Source organism: Camelus ferus, chromosome 4 (assembly GCF_009834535.1).
Source record: "Camelus ferus isolate YT-003-E chromosome 4, BCGSAC_Cfer_1.0, whole genome shotgun sequence".
NCBI classification, from domain to species: domain Eukaryota; kingdom Metazoa; phylum Chordata; class Mammalia; order Artiodactyla; family Camelidae; genus Camelus; species Camelus ferus.
The window spans coordinates 29,806,012-29,816,919 of NC_045699.1; the positions used below are offsets into that span (position 1 = coordinate 29,806,012).

A 10,908-nucleotide genomic window follows, 5' to 3' on the forward strand; every position below is an offset into this window, starting at 1 on the left:
GGGAGGGGTACTGAAGGGAGAGGAAAAGTGGTCTCTGGGGCCCCAGGACTAGACTGAGGCTCACTTCCAACATCTCAGGAGAATAAAGTATCCAGCCCAGGAGGAATACTCGGGCTTTCAGACTTTGTATTGTGTAGGAGGCGATCATAAAAGGTTTTTCACAGAAGCATTTGACAGTCTGTATAGGAAACAGTGGCTGATTAACAGAAATTACAGGATGGCTCCACCCTCTCGTTGAAATGGCTTATTCTTTTGAATGCTTTGGATAATTTCACAACACTTAGTGTTCGCTGGGAGCAGCTTTCCATCATGAGAGTGGAAATAGGGGTAATTAGAATATCCTTCCCATCTCCTTCATTACCTGCTCACCTCTCTTCTGTGACCAGCCTCTTTCCACTTGTTTTCCTTGTTTAAGTCTTTAAGCCTTCAGAAATCACCTTACTCATGCAAGTGGGACAATGGTAGACCAAGTGCGTAGAAAAAAATAAATTCAATTACGCAGCAGTTGAGTCGTGAATTCCTGTAAAACAAAATTTCCCGTCTTCCTCCTCCTCCTCACGCAACAGCATTTGTATTGACACAGCGCCACCTGCTGGTAACCGGAATCGCAGTAGCTGAATATTCACTTTATTCTTGTGTTGCCTTGACCAATGTGCTCCTTTCACTCTCTCGTTTAGAACACATTCATTATGTGCCTACTTTGTGCCAGGCACTGTGCTAGATGCTAGAAGTACACGAAAACATGGCGACTGTTTTGTCTAATGAGGTCAGAATCTTGGCACAAGTTAGAATCATCTCGGGATGACCAAGCTCAACTTACGGCCCTGACCACAGAATGACCCAACAAAGCTAAATTTAATTGTATGTTTGAAACCTAGGAGTGAGCTCTCAACTTGACCTCCAACCCTACAAGAGCAGCTGTTTTCCCAAAGCCATTCTCTATGTGGAATGTCTGTTGGAGCTGGTCTTCTTTCCCTTTGTCAGTAGCTCTTGGGTCTTTGTCCACTTCTCAGTTGTAACCGACAGTCTTGCTTTAGTCTGGACAGCAGAGTGGGAAGAGCACTGGGTCAGGAGTCAGAAGACTAGCACTGCCTACTAATTGTCTGACACTGAATACTCAAACTGGCTGCCTCCCAGTTTTCATCTGTAAAATAGAGATAATAGGACCAGCCCCTAATCATTACCTAGTTGAAAAGACCAAAGGAGAAAGTGCTCTCAAAACAGTAAAGTGAAATATAACTGTTAAGCCCCATCACTAGGAGCTCCATTACTGGGGGGTTGGCATAGTAGGAGTAAGACAGGAATGGCGCCTCCTTCTGTGCGTCTCAGGAACTGCAACACATCACTGAGAGGCAGCCTCACCCAGAGGGGTAATTCAGAGCCTCAGGCATCACTAGGTTTCATCGTATCTCAGGTTCCCTCCAACGGTAGCTTTACGACTTGCCTCCTGGTTTCCTTTGAGCCACTCTCCCATCTGTCAATTTGGCTTCAGTCTGGGCACAGGATCTTCAGAGCAGCTTAGAATTCTCCACCTGACCTGGGATAATTTCTTATCCCATTGCAGGGCGCCCTCCATACTGTGGGCCTTTCCTGGAGGAAACTCGTGAGATATTTTGGACAGATTTGATTCTAACAGAGTTAGTATTTTTCCTTTTTTAGCTCGTCAATTAGTGCTTGCTGAGAAATATTCTTCACCTGCTTATCTGCCTATCCTGTGCTGTTTTCTGGATAAGTGAACAGCAAGCCCAAACCAAAACTGCAAAGACAGCAGGGTTTGTCCTGAGTCCTTCCATTCACTTTTCTGTCTAGGGGTTTTCTTTAAAAGCACCCCAATCTCACTTGTGCCCCTGAGGCATCACAGTTCTGCTGCTAGGACTAACTTGAGTAATTAAAAAGTTATTTTTTAATAAACACATTTTGTAATAAATATATTTTAGGTAGTATTATTCTTAATTGTGCTATCTTGAAGGATGTTTGTCTTTTAATGGCAATCTTTAAAACCTTGAACCAAAAATGGAGAGGAGAAAGAATTTCAATTTCAAATCACAAGATTTGCCTAAAAAGATTCCTTGCAGACAGTCTTCATTTACATAATGATAAAGCCATCACTAAGGGACTAAGTAAGAGCCTCATCACCAGCTCTGGAACAAGCATGATCTCCATTTTGCTCAGAGAGAGGGAGGCTCAGAAACCTCACGTACCTGACCATGTCTTCTGGGCCAATTAGTGTTTGAACGGAGGACTGAGACCCAGCTCCTCTAATGTGCACTTCATTCTCTGTCCCCTCATTCTGCTGTAGAGAGTATTTGATGAGACAGAGATTGCAAATATTGACATTTAAAAGAATTGTCTGCAGAATTAAATTTTCATTTGCTGCCTTATTATTATTAGGCTTTATTTTTTTCACAACACTCATTTCATGACTATCCTTTTCCCCTCCCAGCAACGAGAAGGAAAACTCCATGAGTACAGGGGCTTTGTTTTGTTCACTGCTATAGTCCTAAAATACCAGTAAATGCTAATTGAATCAAAAGGAATTATTTAACATGAATAATAAAAAGATGATGTTATTTATACTTAAATAAAGCTAAAAATAAGCTGATAAGAATCCACTGTTCTTTTTTTCCAAAGGTGATGTTATATTAAGTGGTATTTGTTTTTTAAGATGATTTTTAGGGTAAAAATTATATATGCTTATTAATTTTGTTTTCAAATGAAACAGAAAAATGCAAAAAAAAGAAAATCACTGCCTCACAGCCATGAGGATGGCACACACACACACAGGAAGGAGGCCATGTGAGGACGCAGTGAGAAAAGTGGCCATCTGCAACCCAGAAGGAGAGCTCTTACTAGACACTACTCCTGATGACGCCTTGACTTTGGACTTCCAGGCTTCAGAGCTGTAAGAAGGTAAACACTTAAGCCTCTTGACCACTATGGTATCTTGTTATGGCACTCAGGCAGATTAATACTGGAAATATGTTTACATTTCTCTTGACTAAATACCTAGCAGAGGGATTGCTTGGTTTTATGGTAGGTGTGCGTTTAACATTACAAGAAACTGCCACACTGTTTTCCAGAGTGATTGCACCATTTTGCATTCACATCAGCAATTTATGTGAGTTGTAGTTGCCCCACGTCCTCTTCAATATTTGGTATGACCTGGTTTTTAAAATTTTAGCTGTTCTGGTGGGATACACTGGTATCTCATCATGGTCTTATTTTACACTTTCCTGATGACCAGTGATATTAAGCATCTTTTCATGTGCCTATTTTTAAATCATATATCTTCTTTGATGAAGTATTTATTTAAGTTTTTTGCTCATTTTGTAATCAGCTTGTATGTTTTATTATTATTGAGTTAATATCCTAGATACAAGCCTTTTATTAAATATATATTTTGCCAAGATTTTCTCCCGGTCTGTGCTTTGCCTCTACATTCTCTAAACATTGTCTTTCAAAGGGCGTAAGTTTTTAATTTTGATAAAGTCCAGTTAATCATAGTTTCCTTCCATGGCTCATGCTTTTTGTGTCCCATCAAAGAAATCTTTGCCTGAATAAAACCCACAAAGATTTTCTCCTAGGTTTTGTGTAGAAGTTTTATAATTTTTAACTTCTACATGGAGGTCAATAATCCATTTGAGTTAATCATGGCATATGATGTGAGGTAAGAACTGAGTTCATGTTTTTCCACATGGGTAACTTATTATTCCAGCAACAGTGTTAAAAAGACTGCATTTTTCTCCTTTGTCAAAAATCCTCTGTATGAGTATTTCTGGGCTCTATTCTGTTCCATTGATCCATGTATGTATCTTTACATCAACACCACTCTCTTAAATGCTGTAGCCTTTTAATAAGTCTTGAAATAAGGTAAAGTTCTCCATTTTTATTCTTTCTCGAGATTGTTTTGGCTAATCTAGATTCGTTTTATTTTTTCAAACTTTAGAATCAGCTTGTCAATTTTTATAAAAAAAAAATCCCTGCTGAGATTGTGATTGAGACTATATGTATAGAAGATTTGGGAGAAAACAGAGATTGTAACAAAACTGAGTGTTTCAATGCATAAACATGGTATATCTCTCCATTTGTTTAGATCTTCTATAATTTTTCTCAGAAATGTTTTGTAGTTTTCAGTATTCAGTTTTGCATTCAATCTGTTAGATTTACCCCAAATATTTTTTTTGGCATTTTAAAACCTTTTTATTTGCAATTGCTTGTTGCTAGTCCGCAGAAATACCAATTTTGCTTTGTATTTGACTTTGACTCTGGAACTCATTAGTTCTGGTAGCTTTTCTGTAGATTCCTTAGGATTTTCTACATACATGCTCATTTGTGAATAAGACAGTTTTGTTTCTTCCTTTCCAATCTTCCTTGCCTCATTGCACTGGCTAGGCCCTCCAGAATAATGTTAAAGAGACCTAATGAGAGCAGATACCTTTGTCTTGTTCCCACTTTTGGGAGACTACATTCACCATTAACTGAGATGTTGGTTAGGTTTTTTTATAGATCCCCTTTATCAGATTGAGATTTTTCTATTTCTATTTCCCATCTATTTCTATTTTTCTGAGTTTTTAATCATAAATGGGTGTTGAATTGTGTAAAATGATTTTTCTGCATCTACTGAGATAATCATGTGGTTTTTCTTTTTAATCTGTTAATAAGGTAAATTATATTAACTGATTTTTAAACAGCTTTATTGAGATATATTTCAAACATCACACAATTCACTCATTTAAAGTGTGCAATTCAGTGGTTTGTGGTATATTCACAAATGTGTGCAACTATCACCACAGTCCATTTTAGAACATTTCCAGGCCTCAAAAAGAAACTCTGTACCCTTTAGTCATTACCACCTTATCCTCCCTGTCCCCATATTCCTGTCTCTATGAGTTTCCCTATTCTGGACTTGTACTTGTATTCTTGAGTGTACACCTAGGAGCAGAATTGGCTTATATGATAACTCTATGTTTATTTGTTTGAGAAATTGTCACGCTATTTTACAAAGTGACTGCACCATTTTCTATTTCCACCAGCAGTGCACGAAAATTCTGATTTCTCCACATCTTTACCAACACTTGCTGTTACTTGAGTTTTTAATTTTAACTTCCTCCTTATTTTCCAATTTTTCTCTTTCCTTCTGTCTTTCTCTCACTTCCCTACTTCCTTCCCTCCCTTGGACAAATCTGCAGAATTTATAATATTATTGAGACTTTAAAGGAGTTCCACCAAGCAACCTGTTCCTCTGTGCTTTAGCGCCTAAACTCTACTTAAAATCACCATTCACCTCAACACCTACACTTCTACTACATTTTTCTGAATTTCTAATTCCAGTGGCTAAGCCCCCATCTAAATGCATTGTACTTCATCAATATTTCCAAGGATCTCAGTGTTTGAGAAAAAACTTAAAAGTTTCCTAGTCTAGTTCATTCTGTTTAATGAAGAAAGGAAGTGGAAGGAAGACTGAAAAGCAGGTGGGAAGGAAGAAGAGGAGGGAAGCAGAGTAAGGACAAGAGAAGCAGCAGTTAGCATATACCTGGTGCTTTACATTCATAATCCTGTTTAAATTTCAATGACCCCACAGGATTGGTATTACCCTCCCCCTATTCATACTTGAGGTGACTGAAGCTAGGAGAGGTCAGTTATTTTGCTCAAGGTCCCTCAGCTTGTGAAAGTCAAATTTAGCTGTATGCATCTCCAAATCCTGTGACCCAGAAAACTCGTGGATTTCAAGAAGGATTATTACCCTCACGGGTATATGATTACACTATCCCCAGGCCCTGGAACAGAAATACCCTGGATGGACCACAGCTTCAGAACTGAAGAGGTGTTATTAGGGGAATAATCCAGTGTCTCCTTTCTGGAGGGAAGTCAGTGCTCTGATGGGAGCAGCTTTGTTTCAAAGGACAAGCAGTGCCTCAGGCTAGGAGAAAATGGTGAGGAAGTATGTTCCAGCCAAAGTTATGGGATTTGCCACCCAGCAGGTTTGCGAAGTTAGATATGTGAGAGGGTATGGAAAATTCCAAGACAAAACTTCCGAACACGCGTTACCTCAGTAGCAAAGGAAGACTCAGATTTCTGCAGGCTATTCAAAGAGCAGCAGCAATTTATAAAAATAGACAGAACCAGGTCACTACACAACCAGATTCAACTGTTACATTTTGCCTTTGACTTTTAAGGCTTGGTTTTGGAAATATTTTTTAAAATTAAGTCTTGTTACGTAGTTAACAAAGTCACATGTATAAACCAAAGCACAGTTAGAGACATCTGACCTCCATCCCTGTCCTTCTGCCCCTCCCTTCCTTCCCCTAGAGGTAATCAGGGTTTTGTTTGTTTGTTTGTTTAAATAAAATAAAAATTTTAATTTGTGTTTTGTTTTTATTTTATCTATTTTTCTAAAATAGAAAGATATATTGATATCTTCCTCTCCCTCTGCTTAAATGGTAGCATGTTACCTTCAGTTTTGCCTTCTTGCTTTTTTTCACTGGCAATCATGCCACAGCAGTATATAGAGATATTTCTCATTTGTTTTTACAGCTGTAGTGTTTCAGTATGTGAGCAGACTCATTTATTTGGCCATTCTATGAAGGAAGGATACTGGGGGTTGTTCCTAGTCTTTTACTATTAAAAACAGTGTTCAATGAATAACCTTATGTCTACATCTTTTCGTATTTTTGCCACTGTATCTTTAGGATAGATTCCTAGAAATGGGATTTCTGAATCGACAGGTGCACGCACATGAGATTTTGCTATATATTGCCAAATCACTCTCCCCATAGATTGTACAATTTTTGCATTCCCACCAGCAAAATACGAGTGCCTGTTTCCTCCTACCTTGTCAACACATTATGGTTGTCAAATTTAGATTTTTACCAATCTGATAGTTGAGAAATACTGTCTCACTGTAGTTTTAGTTTTAATTTGCACTTCCTTTAGCATAAGTATGATTGAACATCTTTTCATATATTTAAGAGCCCTTTATTTTCATTTCTTCATGTGTGTGGGTATGTGTACTGTGTGTTTATAACTCTTGCCTATTTTTCACAGGATGGTTTTCCTTTTCTTCTCCATCTTTTGAAATATTTTATATACTAGAGATATTCACAGTGAAGTGCAGGAGCTGGTGAGGACTAACTGAACAAATGCTGATTGTTAAATTTTCAGGAATTTTGTGAGCCAGGTGATGTTACATTGATACAGTTGATGTCATCTCGGCAATTTAAAAATCTGCTGTGGTGGAAGTACTTACACCATGGGCACATGGATGAGGGCTCCTTCTCACCTTCCTCTCCAGAACACACCTCTAGACATTATTCCTTTGTCTATACTATAAATTGGAAGTGTTTTTCCTAGTTTGTAATCTGTCTTTTTATTTTGCTTATGATGTATTTTGCTATGCAAAAGTTTTACTGTTGCTGTTGTTTTGGAGAGTCCAAGTTTCAGTCTTTTCCTTTATTGTCTCTGGATTTTAAGTTAATTAGAAAAATTTCCACAGTTCCTTGATTGTACAGGAAGTCACTTGTGCTTTGTACTAGTATTTATATAGTTTTATTTCTTTAAAAAATGTAAATTTTTGATCTATTTGGAATTCACCTTGCATGAATAAACAGATATGCTTGTATCTTTCTCCACTGGCTATCTACTTACCCCCACACTATTTATAAAGGTCTTGTACCTCCATGAGCACCTTTATCACATATTAAACTTTCAGATGCAATCAGGTTTATTTTTGGATTTTTTATTCTGTTTTATTGATCTATGTATTCAGGTCCCAATACCATCTTCTTATTATATAGCCTTTATAATGTTTTAATAACTGATAGGACTAGATCCTCTTTTTCTTCTTTTTCAGAGCTTTTTCTCACTCATTTATCCTTTCAAATGAACATTATAATAAAACTATCTCAGCTCTAAGGCTCCCTCTTCTGTTGCTTTTGCAGTGTTAACAAATACTGCCTTGCATTTTCTGATTTCTGCCTACTCTGTTCTGTTCCCCTACTTCTGTCTAGATCGTCTTTCTTTTTCCTCTAATATCTTTGTTCTGGACAGTCTGAATTCTATTCCCAGAAGTTTCTCCAAGGAAGCATTCTCTATATTTCTAGTATTTTTTGAAATTTCTAATTCACTTGCTGAATACCCACAGGATTTGGGACAAAACTATCCTCCAATTTTTTTCAAATGAACATTGTAAATGAAAAATAATCTATTTCACAGGTTTTTAATTTTTTTACAATTAGAGATAACTTCAGTCAGTCTTATCAGCAAAATGACTCATTCAATCACTCGCTCCTTGAAACAACATTCCATCAACTTCCAAGACACCACATGCACCCGTTTTCTTCCTAATTAACCTGCCTCTCCTCCCAGGCTCCTTCAGTATTTCCTCCTCATCCTCTAAATGTTAGAGAACCCCAGAAATGAGATTTTAGACCTTTTCTTCTCTTGTCTAAACTCCCTAAGTGACTTGGTAGTATCTTATGATTTCAAATAAAATAGACCAAGAACTTCCAAATTTTGTCTCTCCAGCCTGGACTTCTACTACATACTCAAAATCTGTACATCTAATTGCTTCCTTATCAACTCCTCTGGGTGTCCCAAAGGCATCTCCAACTTATCCAAAAACAACACTGATATTCTCCCCAAACATGTTTCTCTTACAGTCTTTCCAATCGCAGTCAATGACAGTTCTATTCTCCTAGTAGCTCAAGGAGAAACTCCTTTTCCATTCTCTAATCCACCTACCCCTGGGTTCACTCCTGTGGCTACAACGGGCAGCAGCTGGAAGCCTGGACGGACTCGGACAGCTGGGCCTCCCTCCACATGGTCATCGCTCAGGCTTCTTCAGATCCTGGCTTCTTCAGGAGTCCTAGAGGGCAAGCCCCAACATATAAGCACTTATTAAGTCTCTTTTCGACTCACACTTTCTGACATACGAATGTATTACTTGAGCTCAGTGTCTTTACCACTGGGGCAAGTTCAAGGGTGAAGAACCAGCCCATACAAATGCGAATACATTGCCAAGTGACTGTGCTAAGTCCAGCTGCCAGGAGATTTCCCAGTCTGGCAGTTAACTTACTCATTTCTCCTTCGTAATCAACAAACTTTAGCAAAGCTGCAGTTAGGTGGCATTTCGTGGGGCCTAATGATATGACCACAACACTCAACTTTTCTCCCCAGCGGATGATTCCTCAGCTGTTTTGTTTGTTTGTGTTCTTTCTAAGCCAAATATCCCCAAGACTTTCTTTCAGATCTCTTTTGAAGCTAAAACCACAAATGTTCCCAGCTTTGGAGACTGGAAGGACTCTCTATACACTTTCAGGATCTCTAGTGTTTTGTAACTGGTACTTGTCCAAACCTTTTCCTTGTTTTGTTAGTTGTATTTCTTAAGTTTTCTGATCCTTTCATTTATGTTTTCTTTACTTAATCCCTTCCTTTGCTTTCCATGGGTTATTTTGATGTCCTTTTTCTAACTATGTGAGTTGAATGTTTAATTCATTTATTTTCACTCTTTCTAATAAACATGTATGAGCTGCTGAATTTCTTTCTAAGTACAGTGCTGTCTACTTATTGAATCCCCCCATCCATTCACCCAGCTCAGATTCACTGGGGAGTACGCTTTCCCTCATCACCCCTCTCTGAAATAATTTCTAACTTTTAAATTGGGCTACTCATTTGGCAATCTGTGAGGAGGATGATACTGTGTTTATTTTCACAGAGCCTTCTCTCTGCTTTATCAGTATCCTACCACAAAGAAATGATATTAATAATAGCTAACTTTAATGTAATATTGAACACACCCTGTAGCCGGCACTGTACTTTACACACAATATTTTAACAACTCCATACTAGTCTTCCAGGCCCATTTTATAGAGGAAGTGGGCACCAAATGTTTGGTCTTGTGTTTCTATTCCTGGAACATGCCAAACATTCCATTTTGGGACCTTTTCTCCTTGCCTTTGTCCCTCTCACTCCAATTTTCCATTCAGTACGAAGAGCAAACGATATTTCTTCAAAGCTTTACTGATTGATGTAAAACACCCACCCTCCACGCAATCGATTTTATTTTCTTCATAGTACTATCTCAAATCACCTTGTTCATTTATCCATTTCCTTGTTATGATCCGCCTCCACCACTACACTTTAAACTCTTAGGAGCAGAAATTTAGTGCTTGCTTACCACAGCATTCTGCAGACCCCTTAAAACAAGATCTGGCACAAAGCAGGCACTGAATAAATGTTTATGGAATCAATGCATTGCCTGAGGAGAAGCCAGTACTTTTAGGCTCTGCTGGGTAAAAATAGTAGCTACTTTTGAATCTTAAAGTGGTCCTGGGAGGTAAGAGACACCCCTCAATAGACGTGTGACTGGATCACCTCACTCAGTTTCAACTGGGTTTCCTCTCCTGTGAAATGCGGGGGGAAGGCCCTTTTGGCTAATTGTCACCGACGGTGTTTCTACGCAGATAAACATACCTTAACAATTAGCGTGAGAAAGCAAGGGAGAAGAGTTGCCCGGCAGCCCAGGAGAGAAGGGCGGGGAGGAAACTGCGTGCTGCAGGGTAGAGTAGGAGAAGAGGAGCGTCTGGTGACCCAGGAGAGCGGAGGGGCACGGGTGGCGGCGAGGGGGCAACAAGTGGGAGTCACGCGGAGGAAGGCGCAGGGGTTGGGAGGGGCACCGGGCAGGCGCAGTCGGTCCAGCTGGGCCGGGCAGGACAGGGCCTGGTGTGGGTGAGGGGCGAGGCGTGAGGAGAGGGTCTTGGTGGGAGAGGTGACATCCCGTAACTAAGAGGTGCGGAGGGGCGGCCAGGGGTCAGGAGGAGGCACACAGGAGTTGCCAAGGGTGCACGGAACGGGGCGAGGTCTCTCAGACTGTGACTGGGCAAGGACAAGGTGGGGCGCCGACAGGTGCCG

General features: G+C 39.5%; 1 protein-coding gene across 1 annotated transcript in view; it reads right to left on the reverse strand.

Moving 5' to 3' along the window:
• Positions 1 to 10,599, reverse strand: part of RCL1 (RNA terminal phosphate cyclase like 1) — a 111,652-nt gene extending 101,053 nt beyond the window's left edge. The window contains exons 1-2 of the mRNA XM_032477732.1: positions 10,471 to 10,599; positions 8,740 to 8,863 (exon numbers count right to left, since the gene is read on the reverse strand). The gene's annotated coding sequence lies outside the window, so the exon portion shown is untranslated. The remainder of the gene's footprint in view (positions 1 to 8,739; positions 8,864 to 10,470) is intronic.
• Positions 10,600 to 10,908: the final 309 nt, after the last annotated feature.